Source organism: Sus scrofa, chromosome 3, assembly GCF_054392235.1.
Source record: "Sus scrofa isolate SSC_HxYL_T2T_F1_AM1 chromosome 3, Sscrofa_HxYL_maternal_Yorkshire_Landrace_v2.0, whole genome shotgun sequence".
Taxonomy (NCBI): Eukaryota; Metazoa; Chordata; class Mammalia; order Artiodactyla; family Suidae; genus Sus; species Sus scrofa.
The window spans coordinates 13618685-13645674 of NC_139385.1; the positions used below are offsets into that span (position 1 = coordinate 13618685).

The following is a 26990-nucleotide window of genomic DNA, read 5'->3' on the forward strand; positions in this document are numbered from 1 at the left end:
TTGACTCAGCCAGGGGTTCTGTCATTTGCTAGTTGTAAATACCCTTTGCACATTATCTTACCTGTCTGAGGTGGTTTTTTGTTTTTGCATATAAAATGGTTATCATATAACTGTTTCTTAGGGAAATACTGTTTGCTTTGAAAATTATGTGAGAATACATTTAAAACTCTTCTTAAAGCCTCACATAGTAGGTGGCTAATTATGTTAATTATTTGTTGCCTGATTATGATTTTTACATAGATGTTATCAACTTTTCTTTTTCTGCTCTGTTTTTATTTCCTATTCCCCAAATCCATGAAAAGGAGGAGTGTCTTTTGCATGATGTTTACTCTGCTGGCTGGGAAGGCCTTCTGTGCTTGGAGGCAGCATTTTTATACTTGTCTTTAGGTAGGAAAGTAGCTTTTTAGGCTTAGTATTTGGCTACCTGTAAGACTCTCACTTAGCCAAAAACTGTATGCTCTGTTTTACTTGTGGCTTTGAAAAATTACTTAACCACTCAGTACCTTAGTTTCCTCAGCTGTAATATAGAAATAATAATAATTTCTTCTTCATAGGATTGTTGTGAGGACTAGATGACTTGATACATGTAAAGATCTTACATGCCTGGCACAACGAAGTGCCAGTATTTTTAGCTCTTGTCATTGTCATCATTAATGGCCAGGTCTGCCTTCATCGCCATACCATTGGCTTTTGGATTCAAAAATTCATGTCTGCTATAGCTTTGTTCTTTACCTATTTAATTCCCAATGCACATGTATTAAGCTTCCACGTAGCACTTATCCCATTTGTTCCTTACTAACATTGTCATGGGTTAAGTAGGACATATGTTTTTTCAACTTTATTTTCACATACAATAAAAGGTTCTCTTGAGTTTTTCTATCAATGGAATTATATATTATATATCCATTTTTTCGGTCATGCCCATGGCATTTAGAAGTTCTCAGCCTAAGGACTGAACCAGAGCTGCAGCAGTGACCCCGGCTGTTGCAATGACAATGCCGGATCCTGTCACACCACACGAGAACTCCAAAAGGTATCCATTTTAAGTATACAGTTCTATGAGTTTAAAATTGAATCACCACCATAATCAAGATGTAAAACATTCCTATTGCACCCCTAATTGCCCTCTTCCCCTTTTAATCTCCCATTCTTACACCTGGGTCCAGGCAACTACTGATCTGCTTCCTGTCACCATAGATTAAGGTTCTCTTGAGTTTTTCTATCAATGGAATTATATATTATGTACTTTTGTATGTCTGGCTTCTTTCACTCAGGGTAGTTATTTTGAGGTTGATACACATTGTTGGTGTGGTCTTGTCCTTTTTATCGCTGTGTGCCACCCCATGGATGGTTGTACTAAAATGTGTTTAGCCCTTCTCCTGTGGATGGACTTTTGGGTTGTTTCCAGTTTGAGGCTATTAGAGATAAAGCTGCTGTGAGCATTTATGTACACTTCTTTGTATAGATATATTTTCATCTCTGTCGAGTAAATTTGTAGAAATAGAGCTTACTGATGATGAAGGGCTTAGAGGTCACACAGCCAGAAAGGCGCCATGCCTGGATTGGCATTGGATTATTCTCTACTGATTTCTCTTCAGGATCCATTCCATTGGACCAGTGATCATCACACTTTTAAAGCACCAGGACTCTTTCAGATGAAATACTCCTTAAAATACTCATTAAAAAAACAGACTAGGGAATTCCTGTCGTGGTTCAGTGTTTAATGAACCCAACTAGCATTCATGAGGATGCAGGTTCGATTACTGGTCTCGCTCCGTGGGTTAAGGATCTGGCATTGCTATGAGCTGTAGTGTAGGTCACAGACGTGGCTTGGATCCCGCGTTGCTGTGGCTCCAGTATAGGCTGGCAACTATAGACTAGGAAGTTCCGCGTGGCATATGGGTTAACGATCCAGCATTGCCACAGCTGTGGTGCAGGTGGTAACTGTGGCATGGCTTCCATTTCTGGCCTGGGAACGTCCACATTCTGTATGTCCAAAAAAAAAAAAAAAAAAAAAAAAAAGTAGACCAGCTCCTTGGAAAGTTCAGATAGTCCTTTTCTGGTGGAAACATTAACCTGCCAAGCACCCATGCTCTTCTTGTGCAAACCCTTTGCAAAGTGCTGCACTACTTTTGGTATTTCTTGAGATCAGAGTCTGAGCTCTCTGAGGTCCAGTCTTTAAGCATCTCTTCTTCTCTTTTTAGTGTCATCACTTCCGTTGTTTCAGAACAGGTCTTTGAGCAAGTTACTTTTGCATTTTGGTGTTCTAGAAGTGAGAAACTCTTACACTTTCACAAATAAAAGGCAAACCCCCCCCCCACACACACACGCACATGTATAGTACTTAAGTTGGGCTGCACAACGGATGAGAGTAGTAATACTCCCACATTGCCGTTGCTGTCAGTCAGGGTTTGTGATGTATCTCCTTGATCCAAAGGGCTCTCCAGGGAATGTAGGGTCAGATAGATCCATTCAAACTCTTAGGCTATTTACCTTTGTCACCTGGTACTATTTACAGATGGAGAGGATGACAGTATATTCCGCTGCCCTCTTCTGAAGCAGTGAGTCTCATCTTGTGTTATCAGAACGCAGGTTATGAAATCTGAAATGCACTTTGCCTCCCCGCACTCTTACAACTGCATCAGAGCATTTTAATCAACTGACTTTCATTGAAGTGTACAATTTTTCTTCTCATTACATCTGCAAGCTCTCAAGTTTACAGACATGATTTCCTTGGCTAGACTAATATTACTTGGTCATCCTTGCATGCAAATTTAAAATTTAATATCATGCTGCAGGTCTGTTGAGTTTTATGCAAATTCCAATATAGATTATATTTTGGAGCTGTAAATTAGAAATTACATTTGGTGGGGAGTAATATTTGTGTGGGCTTAGAAAAAGTAATCTTGCACTTTGCATGGTATAGGACATTTTTTTCTGAAGAAGTGGGATTCTGAGTATTGTGTGTGGGTTTGGAAGTTGTGTTGTCCAATTGTGTCACTTACTGGTAATAAAAAGACAAAAACAATGCTTGTTCTTGAATCATCGTTTTTTGTGTTTGTGTGTGTCTTTTTAGGGCCCTACCCATGGCATATGGAGGTTCCTGGGCTAGAATCAGAGCTACAGCTGCCAGCCTATGCCACAGCCACAGCAGTGCCAGATCTGAGCGGCATCTGTGACCTACACCACGGCTCATGGCAACGCCGGATCCTTAACCCACTGAGCAAGGCCAGGGATAGAACCTGCAACCTCATAGATGCTAGTTGTATTTGTTTCCACTGAGCCACAACAGGAGCTCCACATCATCTTTTTTTTTTTAAAAAAAGGCATTTGGCTATTTGGGATTAACTGGGTTCTCCCATTTATTTTTTCATTTGAACATATTGTTATGGAAGCTTAACAGGTACCTGGCTTTCCTCTTGGCTTTGATGGTACATCAAGAAACAAAACAGTGTCTGTTCTCATGAACATTACCTTCTACATGGGAGAAACAAGTCACAAACAGATAAACAAGTACATATTTGTTACATATGATGGGGATACACTCCATGGAAAGAAATGATTTGTACTGTTTGGGAATAAGTGTGTGGTAGGAGGGAGGTGTGGCGTCAGAGAAGGCCTCTCTAAAATGAACTTTATGTGTAGACTTGACAAGGAAAGGAGGTAAGTTGTGCAGTTTTTCTTAGAAGGATGACAGTCCAGGAAGAGACTACTAAGTGTCCCAAGTGGGTATCTCCTGCTGTGTTCGAGGAGCAGCAAGGATGCCATTTGTGGTTGGAGCAGAGTGGGAAGTAGAAGGGGAGCAGAGAGAGAGAGAGAGAGAGAACCAGGAGAAGAATCCGGGAGAGGTTGGTAGCTGAGTCGGGGAGGGGTGTCATGAATCACATAGGGCCTTGTAGGTACCGTGAGGACTTCTGTTTTTGCGGAGGGAGATGGGGAGCCATGATGGGAAGTATGAGATAGATCCTGACTCCTGTGCGAGAATGGAGTCTATGGATCAAAGACAGATCTTCAGGTGGTAGAGCTGGGACACAGACTTCAGCCATCGCAAGTCTGTACCTTAGGAGCTGACTGCAGAGGGGCTGGTGGCCAAAAATAAGCTCGAGTTGGATGGAAGAGCCTGGCATTGTTGGCATTTTTGTGTTTGAGCATCTTCAAGATTCTTTGCCTGTGGCAGAAGCCTAAGCTTATGTATTGCTGGTGTCAAGCAATCTGTATTTTAACGAGTCTTTCAGGTGATTGTGACGCACTTGTTAAAACACAGAATGCTGGGCCCCACTGGCAGAGTTTCTGATTTAGGAGGTTAGGAGTGGGGCCCAAGACTTTGCATTCCTTATACCTTCTTGTTCGTAGATGATGCCAGTGCTGCTAGATCAAGGACCATTGCTCTGGTCCTTGAGATACTGTTATTTGCCAAGTTATCTTTCTGCACTGCTGCCTTGCAAAATGATAGCTAGAAGCCTTGGTTCTGAGCCGTACTGCTTGAGTTTGAACCCAAGCTTGCCACTGTGTTGTGACATTGAACAAGGTATTTAGGATGGGGCCTTGCACATAGTAAGTTCTCAATCAAGGCTGCCTATTATAATGTGGTATATAAGTATAAAATCATGTGTTGGAACAAAGCATGAATAATTTGCTGCATATATGCTCTGTCCTGGGCATTATAAACAGGACCTTGTTGTATTTTCTGGATGACCTGAAACATACCATCAGCCCTTGATATCCGTGGGGAGTTGTTTCCAGGCTCCCCCCTTATGTAAAATGACATAGTGCAGTTGACGAGTTGTTATCTGTGGATTTTGCATTCATGGATACCAAGGGCCAACTATATTAATCTCTTTTATACAAAGGGATGCATGACTTACTCATAATCTTACACTACAAAGTAGAAAAGATGGGTTTCAAATTCAGGTCTCTCTGGCTTCATAGCGTGAGAGTTACCACTGTCTGTACTGCGTTAGAGCGCAGGGTTGACTCTCACACACACTCAGGCTCAGATCTGCCATTTAATTTATGTGTGGGAGAGAGAGAGGACAGACAGATATAGGCAAATAGAGATAAAGTGAAAGATGGTACTTGTTTTTTTCTACATCTCCTTAGCCCACATTTTCTATCTGTAGAATGGGGATAAAGCACTATAGACTTAACAGGGTTCCTGCATTGAGTATAGATGGTTTATCGTTGTTAGTTCTTTCTTAATTAAAAAGACTTCAGTGCCAAATCCAATCTAAAAAGAATGTGTTTATGGGGTTTTTCTTTATAATTCTTTATGAGATTTTCCTAATATGAACTTTGAGTTTTTAAATTTTGTGGACAGGATTCTTATCATCAAGATCTCAGCTTGGGAGGAAGAGATGATGTTTAAAACAGCCTTCTCTGCTTGGGGTTTTAGAGTTCTTACCTCAGGAAATCCACATGATGTTAGGAATAAAGCTTTCCTAGTAAGGCATCCATGCAGAGGAATGAAGTAGGTGGGGAAGTAGGTGTGTGGGGAGACCACATGTCTGATTTTTAAAAGAGCTAGTGTCTTATGGTGGTTTGCAAAAAATAAAAGTATTGCATAAAAGTCACATATAATAGTGATCATTGTTATTGTCATAAAATCCCAGTTGTCCATGGATCAGTGTGGCAACCTGCTCTTTTGAAAACCAGGTTATAAAATTGAAAAAGCCGTAGATTTATGCCTGGCTGTCATAAAGCTCTTGAATTTTACTTCTGTTTTAACAGTAACTGGTGAAGCCTTAGATCCCTCAAGATGGAAAGGGAAAATCTACATACAGAAGATATGTAGATAATTACAAGGAACTCTTTATTTATTTCAGTGGAAAGAGGCACATGTGCTGTTAAAATGAAAGTATGGCACTTGGGCCAAACAGGCAGCCCCACCTGTCCTGGGAGTCCCTGAGGCTAGCACTGTATGTAGAGTGAGTGAAGTTCTTAGAATTGTTTCATCAAAAAGAATAAGCTTTAGCTGTCTTTTCTAGAATAGAGGGAAATGTGACTATATCAGAAGGCTCTTGTGACAAGTTTGGTTTCAATAAAATAATTTGCCTACGGGTGAGTACATTTTGGACAAAAATCACTGCTGCAGAGTTCTGCTGTGGCAGAATGGGTTAAGATCTAAGATCCCCAGTTGTCTCTGTGGAGGTGTGGGTTCGATCCCTGGCCAGGTGCACTATGCGTTACAGATCTGGCTTTGTCGCAGTTATGCCATAGGTCATAGCTTTGGCTCGCATTCAGTCCCTGGCCTGGGGACTTCCCTATGTTGTGGGTGCAGCCAAAAAAAAAAAAAAAAAATCATCACTGATACGGCATAAATACCTTGTTCCTCAATGGTTATGTGACCATGGAGGTGTGGGGTGAGGTGGAAAGAGCATGGGCCTCAGTGACAGATACCTGACTAGAAGCAGTCTCACCTTAGATGTCTCTGACCCCAGATTCCCACCTGTAAGTTTGGGATACCATCTGAAGAATTGGTTGTTAGGATTAAATGAGATGGTATCTGCAGTTATACTTGGTCCAGTGCTTATTAATGAGGTTGGTAGCTTTTAGGCATCTGAGGATCAGTGAGGGCGATTCAGGATGTGTCTCCTATTTACTGACCCAAATTCCTGTGGAGATGACCCCCCCAATTTTGTGTGATCTAATTCACATACAATGCAATCCATCTATTTAAAGTATAGAGTCCACTGGCTTTTAGTATATTTATATATATGTGCAGCCATCACTACTACAACTTTAGAACATTTTCATCACCTCAAAAGAAATCCGTACCCTGGAGTTGCCAGTGCTCTCCTGTACATCTTTCTCCCTAGTTGTAGGCTCCATCTTCCTTCTCTTTTTTCAGTTGCGAACTATGCCCATTTGCCTGCTGCTGGATCATGTGATTGAAATTCTCTGAATTTCTCTGCAAATAACCAGCTTAGCTCTCCCCCCTCTAAAGTATTTGTTTCTTTGGGGGTTGAAGCAGCTGCTACAGCCAACGCAAGGGCTCACCATTTTGCACTTTGTGGCCATTCATATGGCAGCTTTATTCACAACCACTCCTGTACTGCTTAAGTTATTTGTTTTATACAAAAACAGTTCTCCCTGGCTTGCGGCTTCTCTGCTGCCATGTTGACAAATGTTGCTTCTAGTGAAATACACAAAAATAAATAACAGCAAGGGAGAAGGGAGCACAGAGCTAAGTGAATTCATTTTGTTTCTTGAGTGCCATTCTCATTTGTTTTAAAAACCACCCTGGCATTGCAGGCAGGAAAGGAGGAGGCAGGGGAACCACAGGAAAAGAATGGGCCCCATCGGATTATTTGAAGGGGCTGGTTGAACAGGGAAGGTGAAGGGTACCTGAGTGTAGGGCCTGGGGATGAGGGGGCTTTTACGAGGAGTGGGAATATCTTGCAGGTATTCAGATCGTGACAGTAACCCTCATTTGGGTAGCCTGTAGCGTGCATTTGCTCCATTCACTTATTTCCTCATTCTGTTTATGATGAGGCTCACACATAAGGCATGCTGACTCAGTAGTGAATGATTGCAGCTAGTCTGTGTGTGACAGTGTGGTAGGGTGTGTGGGCAGCTGGGAAGAGTGAAGTGTGAGGCTGTTGCGTTCTCAGTGTTCACACTGAAGGTCTGACCTAAGTGAGGAGGCAGAGGCGATGCTAACATGTATTGATGTTATGAGCCAGGTGTTTCCATAAGCATCCTCTCACTGAATAATCCACAAAGGTTGGTGGTCTTATTTCTTTTTTACAGATTAGGGAGAACAGAGTTTTGAGGAAGTCCTCATTTGTCAGAGGACACCCAGAATCTAGGGAGTGGAATAAAATGGAAACCGAGTGCTTAATGTCTTGAGAACCTGTTCCTATTCCCCTGTAGTAATAATAAGAAGTAAAAGGGATGGAAGGAGGAAAATGGGAAGGAGCAGTGGAAAATAAGCAGGGACTAAACAGTTCCAGCCAAAATATTGTTTAGAAAAATAAATCGTGCATCTTTTTTGAGGGTTTTTGTTAAATAAAAATCACGAAAAAGCCAAAGTAGCTTTTAAGTACACATGAAGCTTTTCTCTCTCGCTCTCTCTCGCTTCCTTTCTTCCTTTCTGAGGTGGGTGAGTTAAAAATGATCGCTTGATCAATTATTATTGATTAGAAAAATAATTTCCGTGAACTTTCATAAATTGTCTTAATAAGCATATTAGGGAGGCAGTGGCTGATAAATAATAGCCGAATTGGCCACCTAAGGTATGGGAGGTTTACTCAGCCAAAACTCAGCTTTCACTCTGGATCTTGCAGATCTATTCCTGCCCATTTGTTGATTGATTTTTCACTGTCATTTGTCTCCTAAATATTCTATTAATTTTTTTTTTTTTTAAGAACATTGCTAGAAAGGGCTGCCTCTGGGGAGGAGAGGTGAGAAATAAGAGGGATGTGAAAGGGACTTACTTTTCCTTATCTACTCCATACCTTTTGAATTTTTTCCCATGTGTTATTCCCCGTGATGGAAGGGTGGGGAAAGGTGTAGGCAGGCAGAAGGAAAGGTGGGTGAAAGAGACGGCGTATTAGTCTGAACTTCAGGTCTTCACTCGTTAGAGGTTGAACCTGAAGTTTTTTTTTTCCCCCTCAACATATAAACTTCAGATACATAGAAATAGACATAAAATAGGTGCTAGTGTATTGCCAGGTACCATCAGAGGGAAGTACAGCATAGTGTTGAGGGCTACAAGAGTCTGAAACCCAGACTTTGTAGGTTTGAACCCAGTCTCTACCCCCAAGTGCCTGGCTGTGACCTTGGATCTTACTTAGAGCCTTTCTGTGTCTCAGATACCTTGTTTTTTTAAAATGGTGATTAAAATAGTACTTCTTTTACAGAGTTGCAAAGATTCCGTGCGTTACTTAACCCACATAAAGTTTTTGTAACAGTGCTCAGCACTCCCTGGAAGTTAAGTGTTAAGACTGTGATCATCACAGGTGCTGATTTGCCTCATTACTTCTCTGCCCCTTTCCTCTTTGTATGCCCATATTCCTCTACTCAGATGTTCAGACAGTGCCTCTCTCCTGGCTAAGGAGCCCTCTCTCTGAGTGTAGCTGGTCTGGCACCGGCTCTTTGGAGTGCTGTTTTCTAGCGAGAACAGGATGTTCAGATCTGGGGGAGTGAGCAGACCTGGGGTTGGGTTCTCATTTACCGCGGAGGAGTTCAGTCTCCTGGTGGGAGGAAACGCCACTTGTCAGAACACAGCTTTGGATTGCCCAGGTATCCTATTGGACAGCTGGGATCTGGTGTCTCTCTGGGCCCTTTGTCATGGATCCAAGCCAAGGCTGTTGCTTGCTGAGCCAGGAATAATACAGGAATTAGTCTTTTTCTTCTTCATACTAAGTACTAATCAATCTCCAGCAAACTCTGTATCTAATTTCTGAACCAGATGCCATGAATAACTGCCCTTGAATGTGTTTGCCAATAAAAGGATAAGTTTAAGGCTTTTAATCAATGCTGCTTACACTCGGTATTTAAGGTCAGAGTCTTGTGTGAGACTTATTTTGATCAGGATAATTGTTGGGTTAAAAAAATGAATGGTTTTTTGAAATAATGACACTTGTGGGTGACTGTGGTGAATTAATCTTCGAGAGGATGGAAAATTGTCAATTTCATAAGCGTTCTCTTGCTCCCTAGTCCTTCAGGGTATTTATGGAAAAATATGACTTTAGGAGGAAAGCATTCTTTATTGATGGGATAAAAGATAATAGTCTAATATAAATTTCTAAGGAGTCACTGATGGAGGAATGGGGTGGATTGGATATGAAGCTGAGTATTTTGGATCTGCAGTGAGCTGTAGGGCTGGTTTTATTTGTCTTTTGTCTTTTTAGGGCCGCACTCTCGGCATGTGAAGGTTCCCAGGCTAGGGGTCTAATTGGAGCTGTTGCTGCTGGCTTACACCAGAGCCACAGCAATGCGGGATCCGAGCCGCGTCTGCAACCTAAACCACAGCTCACGGCAATGCCGGATCCTTAACCCACTGAGCGAGGCCAGGGATTGAACCTGCAACCTCATGGTTCCTAGTCAGATTTGTTTCCACTGCGCCAAGACAGGAACTCCTGCTTTTTGTATATTAGGTTATATGAATTTGTGTGTCTCCAGTATATCTTTCTCAAACGAAGCGATGCTTCTTGACCAAAGATTGTGTGTTGCCTAGAGTTCAGAAATATCTGAGGTTTAGATATTGGCTCCATTGAATGGCCTGGGGCAAATTAGTTCACCTCTTGGACCCTCAAACTTTATAATTATAATGAGAGTTGCATCATGATTGGAAAATTTCAGTGCGATCACATAATGTCAGAATGGGAAGAGCAATGCCTGGTACATAAGAAGTGCTGAATTGGGGGGTTCCTTCCATTTTTGTGTAGGGATTGCCTGGGGTGCATCTGGATACATGTAACATGGAAATTTCCTTACCTTGTACCAGTGAGTTGAAAATTGTTACTGTTGACCTGTTTTTGTTCTCAGTGAAAGGGTTGAGAGGAGTGATTTGGGAAGCTGCCAAGTTCTGGAGAGGCTCTGTGGTGCTAATTCTCTTCACGGTTCTCTGACTGGACAGTGCTGAGTGTCAAGGGTGGGTGGATCTGGAGAGCTAGGCGCTGCTTCTTTGGCTATGGGGAAGTCACTTTGTTTTTTGTTTTTTGATTGCACCCACCACATGTGGGAGTTCCTGGGCCAGGGATCAAACCCACTCCACAGCAGTGACCTGAGCCACAGCCTTGACAATGCTGGATCCTTAACCTACTGAGCCACCAGGAAACTCTCACTTTGTCCTTCTAAAGTTGTTTCCTCTTCCGTAAAGTGAGGATGCCAATAACTTGGAATGCTGTGAGGGTTCAGTATGGGTGATGTTTGCAAAAGATTTTTGTAAGTGGCAGGGAACTCCAGAACTGCGTGGTGGTGATGTTTTCATCATTGCGAGTTGGAAACAGTGCTTTTCCAAATGTCAATTCTGGTGCTTTGCCAAATGTTAAAGGCTCAGGAAATACTCTCTAATTCAAGGAAGATCTGTTGCCACTCCACAGCTGGAGGAGTTTGTATCCAGAGGGCAAGGTAGCTGGGCTTCCAGGATTTCTAGGAGAGCTAGCAGTCCTTCCTGAGCTCAGGCTCTCAGAGCTGCAGGCCAGTCGGGAGAGAGGGGGGCGCAGTGGTTGTAGTGAAGCTGGTGATGAACAGTGGTGCAATATAGGCCTTTGCCTGTCAGAGGTTGATTTCTGCAGTTCACCTGCAGTCTAACAGTGACCTGTTCTTTGCCTCAGCTGTGACATCCTTTCTCAGTGACCTTTAGGAAGACAGAGCTGGTTCTGTCTTGCTTCTTGCTGTCTGCTGTGCTGTTGTGTGCAAAAGGCCCTTGCTGTCCTTCCCCTCTTCTGGCGACTTTACAGGTGATTAAACCAGAAGAGGAGGCTTCAGAAAGTCAGATTGCTAAACATCTCCCTCCATGCTTGTCCCAAACCCCAGTACTGTGTGAGAAGAGGTACTCCTCTGGTAGAAGGGTGGGGACCACCTCCAGTACCTGCAGAGGCCCCAGTGGATCATGATGAACATTGAGCCGGGTAGGGAGGAGCAGCAGTGGACACTTTGGACATGGGGGTTAGTGCTAGTTAGTGGAAGGTCTTTTCTCTCTCTGTGAGGCTTTTGATTTCAACCCTGCAGGCCGTAAAGCTTTGTTGGAGGATTTAAGCACAGGGGACAGTATGAGGTCTCACTTAACTCATGACAAGATGGATGAGGAAGGATGAGTGGTGATGGGCCTGGAAAAAGGAACACAGAAGACCGCTGCAGCTTTTCAGGTGGCAGATCATGTGGGGCTTGTTTGTTTAGGGCATCGCCAGTATGGGCGTCAAGAAGCAGCTGTGCTTGCTTTGAGCCAGGAACTTTCAGTGCTTTACAAATATTAGCTCATCTGATTCTCACAGTAGCAATGAGAGAAAGGTGGTTTGGTTGCGTTTTGCCATTTTGCAAATAATGAAACTGAGGTTTATAGACTCTGTGGCTTGTCTGAGGTCTCTGGCAGCTGGTAATTGGTAGAGTAGGGATTTTAACCTGAATCCATCAACCTCAAAAGTCCTTTCTCTTCCCACCACACCACCCTGTGGCCCTCAGGACACAGCTCTCTAGTAGTGGTTTTGCATTAGCAAATAGCTTTGCAAGGACTGGTCTATCAAAAGTGATCTTTTTCAACATTCCCCTGAGATGAGGGTGCACAGGTGATTGTTCAGTTAGGGATTAGAGACATAGGGAGGTTCAGTGACTTGACAGGGTCATCTATCAAGTGGTTTTGGAGAGGGCAGGCAGAATCGAGGTTTGGTGTAGACCATTTTGAACCTGTAATCTTACAGAAAATAAGAATTTGTCAGCTCTGTTTTATAAATCCAATCTTTCCTTCTTTTTTTTTTGTCTTTTTGACTTTTTAGGGCCATACCTATGGCACATGGAGGCTCCCAGGCTAGGGGTCAAATCAGAGCCGCAGCTGCTAGCCCACTCCAGAGCCATAGCAACGCCAGATCTGAGCCAAGTCTTCGACCTACACCATAGCTCAGGGCAACACCCGGATTTTTAACCCACTGAGGGAGGCCAGGGATCAAACCCGCAACCTCTTGATTCCTAGTCGGATTCATTTCCATTGAGCCAAGATGGGAACTCCTCAATCTTTCTTTTAGTTTGTAGATTAGGGAAAGGAATAGTGGAGATGGTATGCAACGCAAGTGCCTGGGGCCAAGATGGCACAAAGCATGGTGGTATCTTGGGGTTACTTTATAATAAAGCTCTCCTGTTGCATAGTCTTTAATTAAAACAACAGGCACCCTCACCAAAACTAATTATCTTTATTAAGCATGGAAATTGGAGTCAGGGTGAAGAAACTTGTCTCTTAAAAAGATCTCAATAATAAAGTGTTTGCTTTACTCTAAGAAATGTTTTGCTGAGCTTAATAATTAGAAGAATTCTCACTTTAACTGAGCTTCTCTTTTTCTATTTGATTTCAAGAGTTTGACATTGCTCCTGGTTGTCATGGGGATATTTGGGGTAATACAAAGTGCAACACTGTGATGACTGCCATGGGAAGCCCTTGTTAATTATAGTGGGCCCCCATTCCTTGTCTATCAGTTTCTCTTTACTACTACTACTACTAATTTATTTTGTATTTTTGAGAAATGAATGCATTGGATGCAGTGGGGCCTGAGAACGAGTTTTACTTGGCTATGTACTTTTGACATGCGGGATCAAGAAATAAGGTATCTTGTGATGGGAGTTGGAGAAACAACTTCGGAGGAGAGCCAGTCAAAGCCAGAGGTGGAAAAGATGCTGAACCACAAACCTGAATGATTTCCCATTTTGTTAATGGTTGTCCCCAGATGTCTTGTGCCTTCATGATTTAACCCTGCCTCGCAGACTACGTACGCTTTGGCCAACCCTCAGCTTTCTACTGCTTTCTCTCAGGAAATAACAGAGTAAGGATATAACATGGGCTTGTGCGTGTGTGGCTGGTAGCTGTAGGTAGTGAGATGGCCACCTGCCCCATTGAAATCTTGTCTGTGTAAGATGCTGGTGAAGTGTAGTCTGGGTTTCTGTAGTCTGGGTACCGAGTAGAGGGGAGAAGGAAGTGACAGCCCTTTAGAGTGTCATGTTTAGTCTTTTGCAGATGTGCTTACAGTTTTAACAAAGGCGGAGAAGAAATTATAGGGTGGGAAAGAAATGCCTACAGACAGCCTGCTAAAAGCCTAGGAAGGAGGAAACTAGTATTTGTGTTTTAGGAATGCTAAGCCCCTGCTTACATATCAGCAAGCAAAATATTGGCATTCACTTCTGACTTGAGGAAGGCATCTCTGAAGTCAATAGAAGGAAATGCCTAAACACAGGCCTTACTCAGAAAGAAAGGAGAGCTGTGGAAATGCTCAGGATTATCTCATAAAAGCCCTTTGTGTATTTGAAGCCTCTCATGAAATCAGCCTTGTTCTCTAGGCCAGACAACTCCAGTTGTTTTTCTTACCTTTCTTCATTGTATCTTTTCTTGTCTCTTTTGTGCTACTGTCACCTTTCCCTGTTTGTTCATCTTGAATGATACCAGTCAAAGTAGAACTCTGTGCCCTGATAGAGGACTGACTTGCTAGTGACTGCTAGTTTGGATCAGAAGGCAGAGTAGCTGCCCAGTGATGCTGACGGTGAGGATGATGAAGTCTTGTTTATGCCTGGTCTCATTTTCTGCTCCTTCACTTGTGCATGGTGTTGGTGCCTGGAATGTGGTGTGGCATCTAAAGTGAACGTCCGCTGAATGATGAAAGGAGATATATCCAATGCTTTGCTCTAAAAATCAATATTTGCCCTGGGGCAATTTAAAAAACAAACCAACCTTGTTTTGTTCTTCATCATAAACACCAAACTCGTTGGCTTCAACTGCCCCAGGAGAGAACTCTGCAGCTTGTATAAAGACGTATAAGATTTTTCCCAAAGAAGAAAACTTCTCTCTTCTTCTCAGTTAGTCCCTCAATCCCTCTCCTGCTTCTTCTCTCCCTCCTTTTCTGCTTCCATTCTTCCCTCTCACTCATTCCTTTATTCATTCCACTTCTGCTGTGAGCCAAGCATTATTTTATTTTATTTTTTTGTCTTTTTGCTATTTCTTGGGCTGCTCCCGCAGCATATGGAGGTTCCCAGGCTAGGGGGCCAGTCGGAGCTGCAGCCACCGGCCTTCGCCAGAGCCACAGCAATGCGGGATCTGAGCCGTGTCTGCAACCTACACCGCAGCTCACGGCAAGGCCAGATCTTTGACCCACTGAGCAAGGGCATGGACCGAACCTGCAACCTCATGGTTCCCACTCGGATTTGTTAACCACTGTGCCACAACGGGAACTCCCCAAGCATTATTTTAAATGCTGCAAATATTATTACAAACAAAATAAAATTCTTGCTCTCTTGAAGCTTATATTTGAGTGGATTAAGGAACGTGATTGACCAGAGCTAATCGCTGTTGGTGACAAGGCTTTCAGAGAAATGTGGTTGGTGGTTGCCTGGGTGATAGAATTAATGATTGCTCTTTTGTCAGAGACTTGCTGGCAAGATAGGCTGTGATTTCGTTCTTCTTTCTATATACATAACCATCTAAGTCCCTAGATAGCATTTTACCTGACAACTTAAGATTCCTTTTGGGTAGGGTTTTTGTCAGTTTTCATTTGTATATCCTTTCTTGAAATTGAATTAGAGCCCTTGGATTTATTTGGAGAGAGAAGTGAGTAATACACAGTATGTTTCTGCTAAATATCTATTGTATTATGATTTTTTTTTTTTTTTACGTCTTCTTGCTTTTTCTAGGGCCGCTCCCGCGGCATATGGAGGTTCCCAGGCTAGGGGTCGAATCAAAGCTGTAGCTACCAGCCTACACCAGAGCCACAGCAACGCAGGATCTGAGCCGTGTCTGCAACCTACACCACAGCTCACGGCAACGCCAGATCCTTAACCCACTGAGCGAGGCCAGGGACTGAACCTGCAACCTCATGGTTCCTAGTCGGATTCGTTAACCGCTGCACCACGATGGGAACTCCTATTTTACTATGATGTTGACGCAGTAGTGTATACCTTATTTTTATTCCAGTGTGTTTAACATTGTATTATTCAGAGATTGCTTTTTTTTCTTCTTACCTTTCCTTTTATATGATTTGCTTCCAGTTTATTTAAAAACTACCTAGTTAATATTCTTAACACCCCCATATAGGTTTCAGTGATTTGAACATGAAGTACACAGATCGCCCCTATGAACTGACTAAAAACCAAGGCCATGACATTCATTCATTTATTCATTAAGCACATGTACAAAGCCAAAGAAGAATATGCTTCCTCTCTACAAATTTCACAATCCAACAGGGAAGTGAAATACAGAATAAGTTAAAATTCTCTTGGGTAAATATGCCAACAAAATTCTGAATAAATAACAGCGTTTAAGACACAAGTAACTGAGTCAGCCTGTCTTGTCAGAGAGGGCTTTGCAGAGGAGGTGATCTTAGATCTGGTTCTTTTTTTTTTTTTTTTTTTTTTTTTCGTCTTTTTAGGGCTGCACCCACAGCATATGGAGGTTCCCAGGCTAGGGGTCCAATCGGAGCCATAGCTGCCGGCCTTTGCCACAGCCACAGCAATGCCAGATCCAAGCCATGTCTGCGACCTACACCACAGCTCATAGCAACGCCGGATCCTTAACCCACTGAGTGAGGCCAGGGATCAAACCTGAGTACTTATGTGCTAGTCAGATTGTTTCCACTGCACTATGATGGCAACTCCTGATCTGGTTCTTAAAGAGTGAGGATATGTTTGCCTTTCAGAGCCAGCTGAGACAGGGCTAGATTTCATTGGTGTTGCTGTAGTCACTGAGGCATTGATCCTTAGGGTGGCTTTCTCTCCAAGTACTGGACTTGGAGATGGTGATCTCTTTGCAAATACAGCCTGGATTTTGTTTGTTTATCCCTAAAGCATGTAAACAGTGTTGGTACCAGGATGACTTCCTTTTTTTTTTCTTGGTCTTTTTTTCTAGGGCCGCACCCTTCGCATATGGAGGTTCCCAGCCTAGGGTCCAATCGGAGCTGTAGCTGCTGGCCTACGCCTCAGTCATAGCAACGCTGGATCCCAGCCACGTCTATGACCGACACCACAGCTCACAGCAATGCTGGATCCTTAACCCATAGAGCGAGGCCAGGGATCGAACTTGCAGCCTCATGGTTCCTAGTCGAATTTGTTAACCACTGAGCCATGATGGGAACTCCTAGGATTACTTCTTTACTTTGTTCCTGCTGTTGTTTATTCATAGGTTCAGATGGACAGGCCTTCAGTTTTCACAGTGCTGCTTTCCATCATTTTGTGTAGCTTGCTTTATTGCGTTGTTGACTTTCTGACTTGGCCATCGTTTTTAAGTGATGCAGGAACTACCTGTAGGCCCCTTTTCTGCCCTTCTTCTGTTCAGATAATCTGGAGTAAATCTAAGAAGCAAATCTGTCGTCACCATGTTTGGTTCCCAACTCAGAACCTGTGGAATCACCAGTGAAAATGTGTCGGGGAAGCCAGAGAACAAAGGGTTTCTTCTAAGAGTTTAGAAAAACTCATTGACATCTTTATTACTTGCTGAAAAGCCCAGTGAGTTTTCCCATCTTCTTCTTGTCCTTAAAAATAGCCTTCCATTCTTCAAGTTGCGGAGTTTTTCCTTTTCTTTTTTGCTTTTAACCTCAGTCTAAGCTCCCTCAGGGGAATCACAACTGGTGAGCTAGCGGGCCTTTCTGCTTTTTGTGTCCTTGGGTAAGAGATGATCAGCAGAAACATCATATCCTGTGTAGGTAGTGGGCTTGCTACATCATTTCCGCCCAGCAACTCACTCTCATCATTACTAATGCCCGGAGTTAGGGTCTTGTTTCTCTTTGTGTTAGCACAAAAATGGGAAAGTATAGGTGTGAGTGAGGATGATAATTATGGTAGTGGTAACACACTGAATATGTAGTAAGCAGCTTGTGTTTGCTTATTTAATCTGCATAACAAGTCTATGAGGTAGGTCTGTTCTCTTGGTAGGCAAACTGAGTCAGAGAAGTTAGATAATTTGCCTAAAGTCATACAGCTGTCTGCCTTGAGAGCCCCTACTCTCTCTTTTTTTTTGGCAAGAAGTAGATTTTTCGATAGGACGCTTATGAGAGGTGCAAGCGGGCAGGCACGGAAGCTTGGCTGGGAGCCCCCACTCTTGATTGCTGTTGCTGTGCTCTTCTCCTTACTGAGATGACTGAGCCAAATGCTCTTATTATGGATGACTAGGCTTCAAACATCTGATGGCACCCCTGTGTGTATTGGGAAGTCAGATCTCATTGGTGTCTGTCCGTAGGTATTCTTTTGACTGAGACCCTTCTTTTTGTGACTCTGTTATTTATGGTTACTTTTAAAGACCCCATCTGTAATGTCGCTTCCCCCTCCACCGCCCTGAATATGAAGGATCCATTTCAAAGGTTGGGAACCTTTTGGAAACTGAACCTGATTCCTAGGTCTACATTTTCAGTCCTTACGGTGCCTGAAGAGTTCCTTTTGCCTTTCCATCGTAGAGGGAATCACATACAAATAGAGGCTCTAATTTTTGCTTTGCATTTTTGTATTTTGATTTCTGGCCTAATAAATGAAAGAAAAATATTTAATGGTACATTGAAAATGAAAACCACTTCTTGAACTTGCTAATAGGTGTTTCATAATGTGAGATAAACTCAACCCAAAATAAAAGTGTCATGTCCTATAAAAAATAGATTAACATCAAAACTTACCAAAATAGTTTCATTGGGAATACTTTTTTTTTTTTTTTTTTTTTTTTTTTGGCTATGTCCAAAGCATACAGAAGTTCACCAGCCAGGGATCTAACTTGAGCCACAGCATTAATCGGAACACAGAGAACTTAACTTCTAGGCCACCAGCGAACTCCAGGATGAATTTTTTTTAAAATAAAGACTTGTTTTATAGTAAAATCAGGGGAACAACTATTCCAGACGATAGAGAGAGGCTCCTTCAATATATTTACATTGGTTACTTATAAATCACTGCTTTTTACAGAGGCTGAATGGAAGGCAGAGTACTCCAACTCCTTTATGCAAAGAACTGCTGCCCATTTAAAATTATGACAGTAAAGTACCTCCAACGTAATCTTATATACAAATAGGAAAGTAGGAGACTCAGAAAACTCAATTTATAAGTTTCTGGTTATAGTTATTTGGCTTAGTATGTAAGGCATTTATTGGATAAGATGGTTGGAAATAGACTTGAAGGCAGGTAAATTTTCCCAGTGGTCTGCTAACTTCTTACTCACTCTTGCCCAACCACTAATACAGTTCTGATAAATACTTACTTCTGCTGCCTAGAAATGGCCTGGACCATTTGTTTGTTGTCCTGCCCTAAGAGGAAACGGGTTCCAGATCTGATCTCTAGGCTGGATTCACTGGGATCCTCTGTGTGGTCCCCCCGTGGTATGTTGCTAGATAAATGTTACACCCACCAACTTTGTCAGATAATGTGTCTGGCTTAGCTGCTGTGCCTTTGATTGGAATCGAAACATAGGGCTTGTTATTAGGACAGTGACTGGCTGTGGGGGACATGGATGTCTGCTGTTTTTCATTGCTTATTGATTTAGTGAGTTAGTTAGAATGCCTTTCCTTTGGCGCTGGCATTAACTAGTTTGGTCGTGATAGCCAGTTTGTAATTTTGTCTTCATGTGTGGTTTGTGTGTATTTCCTTGATCTAGCGGCATACAGGATCAGAGACTGAGGGGGAGGGATAATCGTTTACAGGAAAAGTGGAAGGGCATGGATTTGAGATCAGGTAGGAGGTTGGGGAATATAGGCTTCCTCTGAATATTGAGGAAATTCTTTAAACTTCAGATTAACTTCAGAAAGTCCTTTCTTTATTATTATTATTACTATTTTTTAGGGCCACACCAGAGGCATATGGAAGTTCCCAGACTAGGGAACAGGAGCTGTAGCTACGCCACAGCCACAGCAACATTGGATCCGAGATTCGTCTTTGACCTACACCACAGCTCACAGCAATGCTGGATCCCCAACTCACTGGGCAAGGCCAGGGACCGAACCTGCATCCTCATGGATGTTAGGTTCATTAACCCCTGAGCTCAGAAAGTCCCGTCTTTGCTTTCACAATTGGGAATTTGATTGGGTGAATTAATAACTGGAATTGGAACCAGGAGTTGTAGGTTAAATTTTGCCCTGGCAAAGATTAATATTTGGGGCCTACCTCTCTTTGTCTCCTGCTGTCTCTCATTGGATCTTTACAAACTATACAGTAAATATTGATAAATATTTTGACTGTGTTTGGGGTCTTTATTAAATGATGAATGAAGGTTTTTTTTTTTCTTTCGGCACATTTATTGAGTACTATGTGCCAGACCCTGTTCTTGGTCCTGGGGTACAAGAGAAAATGTACAGAATCTTCGGTTTTACAGAGTTTATTATATTCTAGTGCACTGTTATATTACTGTATTCATTGTTTGAGAGGAATAAGATTTTAGCTCTTGCAGCTGTGGCTTATTGGCACAGGTTGAGAGAGGAGACTGAAATTCATGTCCTACTAACTGTCTGATTTAACTGGATTTCTCTGAGCCTCAGTTTTCCCACCTGTAAAATAAGGAAATTGAATATTCTTTTTTACTATTAATAAACCATATTGAATGATTTATAGGGTCTTTTTCCAGTTGTGCTATTTATGATCCTGGTTTTTCCGAACATTTTTGGCTTTAATCTGAGCTAGGCTTGTAGCTGGTTCAGTAATAGTGACCAGTATTCCTATGCTTACTTAGAAAAGAGTTGTTAGACTAAGAAAGAAGATAATTGTTTCCGGAGAGTTGATATTTCTACATGTGGTCATGCAATTAAAAAATATAGTGAATTCATAGATTTTCCAGAGCATTACCCTAGGACATGATCATTCTCATCACAGCAAACATCCAAGGCAACATTTATTTTTCCAAGTGTGCTGACACATAGGCTCTTGGCAGTAAACTTGCTGCTGAAGCTGCAGTGATGGGGGCCTGGCTTTTGAAATAATGTTAAAAGAATGCCATGGGACAGAATTTCTAACAAAATCACATGAAAATTGAGTTGCTTCCCAAATTTTAAGAAGAAAAGGAAAAAAGAAAATCTTAATTTATTCTAGAAGCACTTATGTACTTATATAAAGTCCGAGTTTTCCTTGTATCTTAGGAACGTTGGTTGCAGGTGAGACGAGTTGCCTGTTCTTACACGTGCCCTGAAACACACATCATTGATCACTGTAGAGGAAGTACTCTCTCTCTCTCTCTCTTTTTTTTTAATGGCCTCACTTGTGGCATCTGAAAGTTCCTAAGCCAGGGATGGAATCTGAACTGCAACCTATGCCACATGTGCATCAATGCTGGATGCTTTAACCCATTGTGCTGGGCCAGAGATCAAAGCCACACCGCTGCAGCCACTTGAGTCACTGCAGTTGTGTTCTTAACCCACTGTGCCACAGTGGGAACGCCAAAAGATCCTTTTTTTTTTTAGGGCCGCACTTGCGGCATATGGAGGTTCCCAGACTAGGGGTCGAATCGGAGCTGTAGCTGCCAGCCTACACCAAAGCCACAGCAACACAGGATCTGAGCTGAGTCTGCGACCTACACCACAGCTCACAACAACACCACATCCTTAACCCACTGAGAAAGGCCAGGGATCGAACCTGTATCCCCTGGATGCTAGTCAGATTTGTTAACTGCTGAGCCATGATGGGAGCGCCAAGAAATACTTTTTTATTTGTGTGCAGTCATAATATAGAGCCCATTCCACCATGCACCTCCAGTGTAAAGCTCAGGGATACAGATCTGTTAATCAAGTGGAAATAGGGGAAGTGAGAAATAAAACACAAATTTTACTTTCACACCTCTAAATGAGTGACTGCAAAGGGTGAACCTAAAAATAATGATGCAACCTTTTTCTTGCACCGCAGCTTTTAATAAGGTGGTTTAAAAATATTTAGGGTTAACCGTCATCAGGATGTTTTAATTGCCTCAGCACAATTGAGTAGTACTTGAGGTGATGCCTTTACTGTGCCAAAGAGCCTGGAGGAAGATGCCTGAAGGGCTGAGAGGCACTGTCACTCAGTGATACTTTGAGGATGATTTGGTAGAACCCCTTCAGGTTTGGGGATCTCATTTTCCTCTCAAATGCAGGCCATAGGGTGGAAGCCCTGGCAGCAGTGGCTAGTACGTGTATGATTTACATCTGTTTATGTTACCGATCTTGTCAGATCAGGTACATAAGGCATCCTTGGTTACATCTACCTTTGTAACAACATCTGCTAATCCTTCTAGGTCCATTTCAAATGCCTTCATCTCTGTTACGTCTTTCACAACTGGCTGTCTTCTCTCTTCATTATATTTCAGACAGATTAGACCAAGACACTCAGTTTTCATCCCAGATTGATCACTTAGAGGCTTTTCGGTCTTGGCCAGGTGACTTTGCCCTTCTGTATCTTCATTTCTTCATCTATAAAGTAGAAATTTAAAAAAGCACCTACCTCTTAGTTTGATGGTGATTCTTAAATGAATTAGTGTAGGTGATATACTTAGAGCAGTGTCTGGCATGATGTTGATACTATTTTATCAACGTTATTGCTCAACTTCCCTCTTGGTACATAGCTCATGTTCTTCTATTCTACGCTGATTCAAACTGTGCTGAATTCTTTCCAGTCTGAGACTCCATATAACACCTAGCATGGTACTCTGGACATGGTAGGTACCCAGCGAGCTCTCTGGATGGGTTCATACAGTATATTGTTAAGAATTCAAAGCAAGGTGCGTTCTCATTCTAACTTTTAAAGCCTTTGAAGTGGATGGGGACTGATCTTGTTTGTTTCTTAACTGTTGAAACTGCAGCTCCAAGGACAGACGCTCATGGTCACCCACTGGGTGGCCTGATAAGAAGGCTGGTCACTCAAGGCCATGGATCTTATTCTCTGGCTGATATCATTAGCATAAATGAGATGGCTTTTGATAATTCTCTGAGCTATTTAGGCCAGGTTAATACTGGCCAGTAATTTCCTGAAGTGCCATGAAAGTGGCAGGAACATGATTTATGTAACATGGGCTGCTGCTAGCTAGGATGAGCACTGCAAGCCCAGCTGTGCTTTAGGAATTACAAATGCCTATCAGAGGAGGAGCTGCTTTTATTCCAGAGAGCCTTGTTCCCCCCACCCCCAACCATAAAGGGAGTCCCTATGCTGATGAATGGAGAGGCACCAGACTGAACCTGCTGGTTGTGGATCTTTCCTCAGCAGTTTTTTTGTTTTGTTTCTTTTTGGCCATGCCTGCAGCATGCAGAAGTTCCTAGGCTAGGAATGGAACCCTCACCCCTACTGCAGTGACAGTGCTGGGTCCTTAGCCCTGTGTACCACAAGGGAACTCCCCTCAGTGGTTTTTAGAGACAGCGGTGATTGGGGACATTTTGTCTGGCTGACACCTGGGTTGAAAGTACTGAATTAAAATATAGAAATGATGAGTGTGTAGGGAAGACCTTATAAAGAGAAGTGGTACTTAGCATTCCAGCCAGGTTGGAACTCCTTTTCCAAGATAGACACTTTGACACTTGCAAAACTTGTATGACTTCAGCACGAAGAAGATGGCACTTTACTTTTCAGCCAAACCCTGTTCACATCAGGAGAGTGTTGCTCGCATGCTAAGTGTGTGGTTGTAGGAAGCCAGTGTTCAGAAGCTGATGAGTTTGGGCTCTGGAAGAAGGACAAACATCTCCTTGAATTTAAGCTTGCCAAGTAAAGAAGCAGCTTTGGTCCTAAGGCTGTGGCTTTAAGGGGCACTTAGTTACCTTTGGGCCTGCGGAGCCAGGCCCAGGATGGATGATGGATTCATTGTTCTCCACAGTCTCAACCGGGTCTCCCTTCCCCTCTCTCCAAGCTGCCTATGTAATGCCTCTGAGAGATTTAAGGATTCCTCAGAGGGATCTGGAGAGGATAGAAGGACTTCCTTGAAAACTTAGGAATGTTGATCTTATCTCTTGACTGGTTTCATATTATTTGGGTTTCTTCTTGTGCCAGAATCTTGTGGGTGGTTATGTTGTCTTTTCACCACACTTTCTCCCCACCCTCTTGCCCACATCCTTCCCCCATAGTCTGTATGTGGGAAGTACTTTAATTGGGTTTCAAAAAGTTTTGAGTTGTGTTGCAATCTACCCAGCTAGGTTTTTTTTTTATTTTTTTATTTTTTTTATTTTTAATTTTTGCTTTTCAGGGCTGCACCCGAGGGCTATGGAGGTTCCCAGGCAAGGGGTCAAATTGGAGCTACAGCTGCTGGCCTATGCCACAGCCACAGCAACATCAGATCTGAGCTGTCTCTTCGACCTACACCATAGGTCACAGCAACACCGGATCCTTAACCCACTGAGCGAGGCCAGGGATCAGAACCTGCAACCTCAAGGTTCCTAATCGGATTTGTTTCCACTGCGCCACAGTGGGAACTCATTTTTTTTTAAATTGTGGTAAAATATATATAAGATAAAATTTATCATCTTGTCTTTTTTTTAATTTACATAACAAGTTTATTCTTATTTTTATTTTTTTAAATTTCCCCAATACATTAATTTTTTTTTCTACTGTACAGCATGGTGACCCAGTTACACATACATATATACAGTCTCTTTTCTCACATTATCATGCTCCATCATAAGTGACTAGACATAGTTCCCAGTGCTACACAGAAGGATCTCATTGCTAATCCATTCCAAAGGCAATATTCTGCATCTTGTCTGTTTTTAAATGCACAGTTCAGCAGTACATTCCTGGTGTTAAGCACAGTTAAATACATTCACATTGTTGTAAACCAATCTTTTTTTTTTTTTTTTGGTCTTTTTAGGTCCACACTCACAGCATATGGAGGTTCTTAGGCTAGGTGTTGAATCAGAGCTATAGCTACCAGCCTACACCACAGCCACAGCAATGCAGGGTCCGGGCTGCGGCTTCAGCCTACACACCACAGCTCATGGGAATGCCAGATCCTTATCCCTCTGAGCAAGGCCAGGGATCGAACCTACATCCTCATGGATGCTAGTCAGGTTTGTTAACCACTGAACCACAATGGGAACCCCGAAACCAATCTTTAGAACTCCTTTTGTCTTGTAGACCTAAAATTTTATGCACATTGAGCAATAACTTCCCAACCTCCCTACCCCTAGCTCCTAGCAACCACCATTCTACTTTATGTCTTCATGAATATCACTACTCTAGGCACCTCATTTAAGTGGAGTCAAAGTATTTTTCTAAATTTTGAGACTGGCTTATTTCTCTTAGCATCATGTCCCCAAGTTTCATCCAAGTTTTAGTGTGTGTCATGATTTCCTTCCTTTTTAGGGCTGAATAATATTCCATTATATGTATATACCATGTTGTGCCTATTCACTCATATATCTATGGACATTTGTGTTGCTTCTGCCTCTCAGCTGTTGTAAATACTGCTGATGTGAACATGGATGTACAAAGTGTCTCTTCAAGATTCCTCTTTAATCATGGACTTGGAAAACAAACTTGTGTCTGCCTGATGGGAGAGGGAGGGAGTGGGAGGGATCGGGAGCTTGGGCTTATCAGACACAATTTAGAATAGATTTACAAGGAGATCCTGCTGAATAGCATTGAGAACTTTGTCTAGATACTCATGTTGCAACAGAAGAAAGGGTGGGGGAAAATATAATTGTAATGTATACATGTAAGGATAACCTGACCCCCTTGCTGTACAGTGGGGGAAAAAAAAAATAATGCATGGGTTGTGGAAAAACCAAAAAAAAAAAAAAAAAAAAAAAAAAAAGAATAGATTTACAAGGAGATCCTGCTGAGTAGCATTGAGAACTATGTCTAGACACTCATGTTGCAACAGAACAAAGTGTGGGGGGAAAAAATGTAAATGTAATGTATATATGCAAGGATAACTTGATCCCCTTGCTGTACAGTGGGAAAATAAAATAAAAAATTTAAAAAAAAGGTTCCTCTTTAACATTTTTGGAATTTATTCCCAGAAGTAGAATTGCTGGATCATACATTTCTAATTTTGGGGGGAACAACCATACTGTTTTCCATAAACAGCTGGATTTTAAGAAATGCATTTAAATTAATTTTCTAAGACTTTGATCTCCAAAATACCTTTAGTTGTCACTGAGCAGGTGAGTTTCTTAGGCTCCTGCATTAGCATACCTGAACTTTGACACCCTCTTCACAGCCCACTTTGGTCCTTGCCGGTGCTTCTCATTAGATTAGGCCCAGAGGACAGTCAACTCAGGATTTAGGGCTAAATAGTGGAGGATGTGGCTGAATCTTAGAAAGCCCAAGCTCAAATGCTTGCCTGTTGCCATGCTTCTTACACTTGTGCTCAGGTAAGAGTTGGGCAAGGTCTGATGGTGTGGCTCCAGATGTGTTCTTCTAAACCCCTCCTCTATCTTTGGAGTTGCATCATTGGAAAAGTGTGTGAAGCAGTGATCCAACACCCTACTGCTTTAGGGAGAGCTGAAGGCTAGACCAGGGAATGAGTTGCCTGGGGGTCATAGTGGTAAACAGTTGTATGTGTGCATGTGGGGGGTTGGGGGCAGTAGGGAAAGAGGAATGAAGTGGGAGACAGAGGCCATAGATCCTTCTACAGATACTTCTACATACTTCTACGCAGGGTGGTTCAGAGTCATCCCCTCTGTACACGGGCCTTTCTGTGCTGAGGCTCCTCAGGCATGCAACACTATTAAGGACCAAAAAGGAGGTTACTTGTCATTTCTTTTTTTGTCAGCACAACATCTGCACGGGCTTTCTGGTGACTGAGGGACGTGATCATTAGCTGACTCTAGTAGATGCATTTCTTCAAAGACCTTAGCTAGTAAGCTGTCTAGTAATTTCTACATTTCAGATCATTGTGGGTTCTACCCACTTGGGCACGTATTGTGCCTGTTACCTAGTATTCCTTTTCTGTCCATATCTTCCCGGACTAGTAATTTATCGCTTTTTTGTGAAACTTTCTCAGACCCTCCCCCAGGACAAGTTAGTCACTGCCTTTTTCTCTGCTCCACTTTGAGGTTTTTTGCCATCGTAGTGTCTGACCAATTGTATTGGCAATACCCATGAGAGTCTCTCTCACCAGACTTTATCCTCCTCTGGGCAAATGCCACATTTTAGTCCTTTCTGGCTCTCTCAGAACTGTATGCCATATTTGGCATATTGCTGTGTCTGTGGCAACTGTCTGGCAAATGTATTGATTTGTCCACAAGTGACTGATACACTGGGATTGAGTACATTAGTAAATTTGATCATGGCCCCACGTAGTTATTTGGCTACATCGAAATTGCTCACCCTCTCATGCCAGACTGTAGAAACTGAAAGAAAACAATGATTCCAGATTAAAAAAATTTTAGCACTTGCCACGTGCTAGGTATTTTGCTAACTAAACACTTTACTCCTATTACGTC

General features: G+C 42.4%; 1 protein-coding gene and 1 long non-coding RNA gene across 8 annotated transcripts in view; both read left to right on the forward strand.

Annotated features, from left to right (window-relative positions):
- AUTS2 (activator of transcription and developmental regulator AUTS2) overlaps positions 1 to 26990 on the forward strand; it is a 1184853-nt gene that overhangs the window by 140279 nt on the left and 1017584 nt on the right.
- On the forward strand, positions 18317 to 25357 carry LOC146404402 (uncharacterized). Its single transcript, XR_014840377.1, has 2 exons — positions 18317 to 19469; positions 21077 to 25357. It is a non-coding gene; the product is annotated as an uncharacterized LOC146404402 (long non-coding RNA).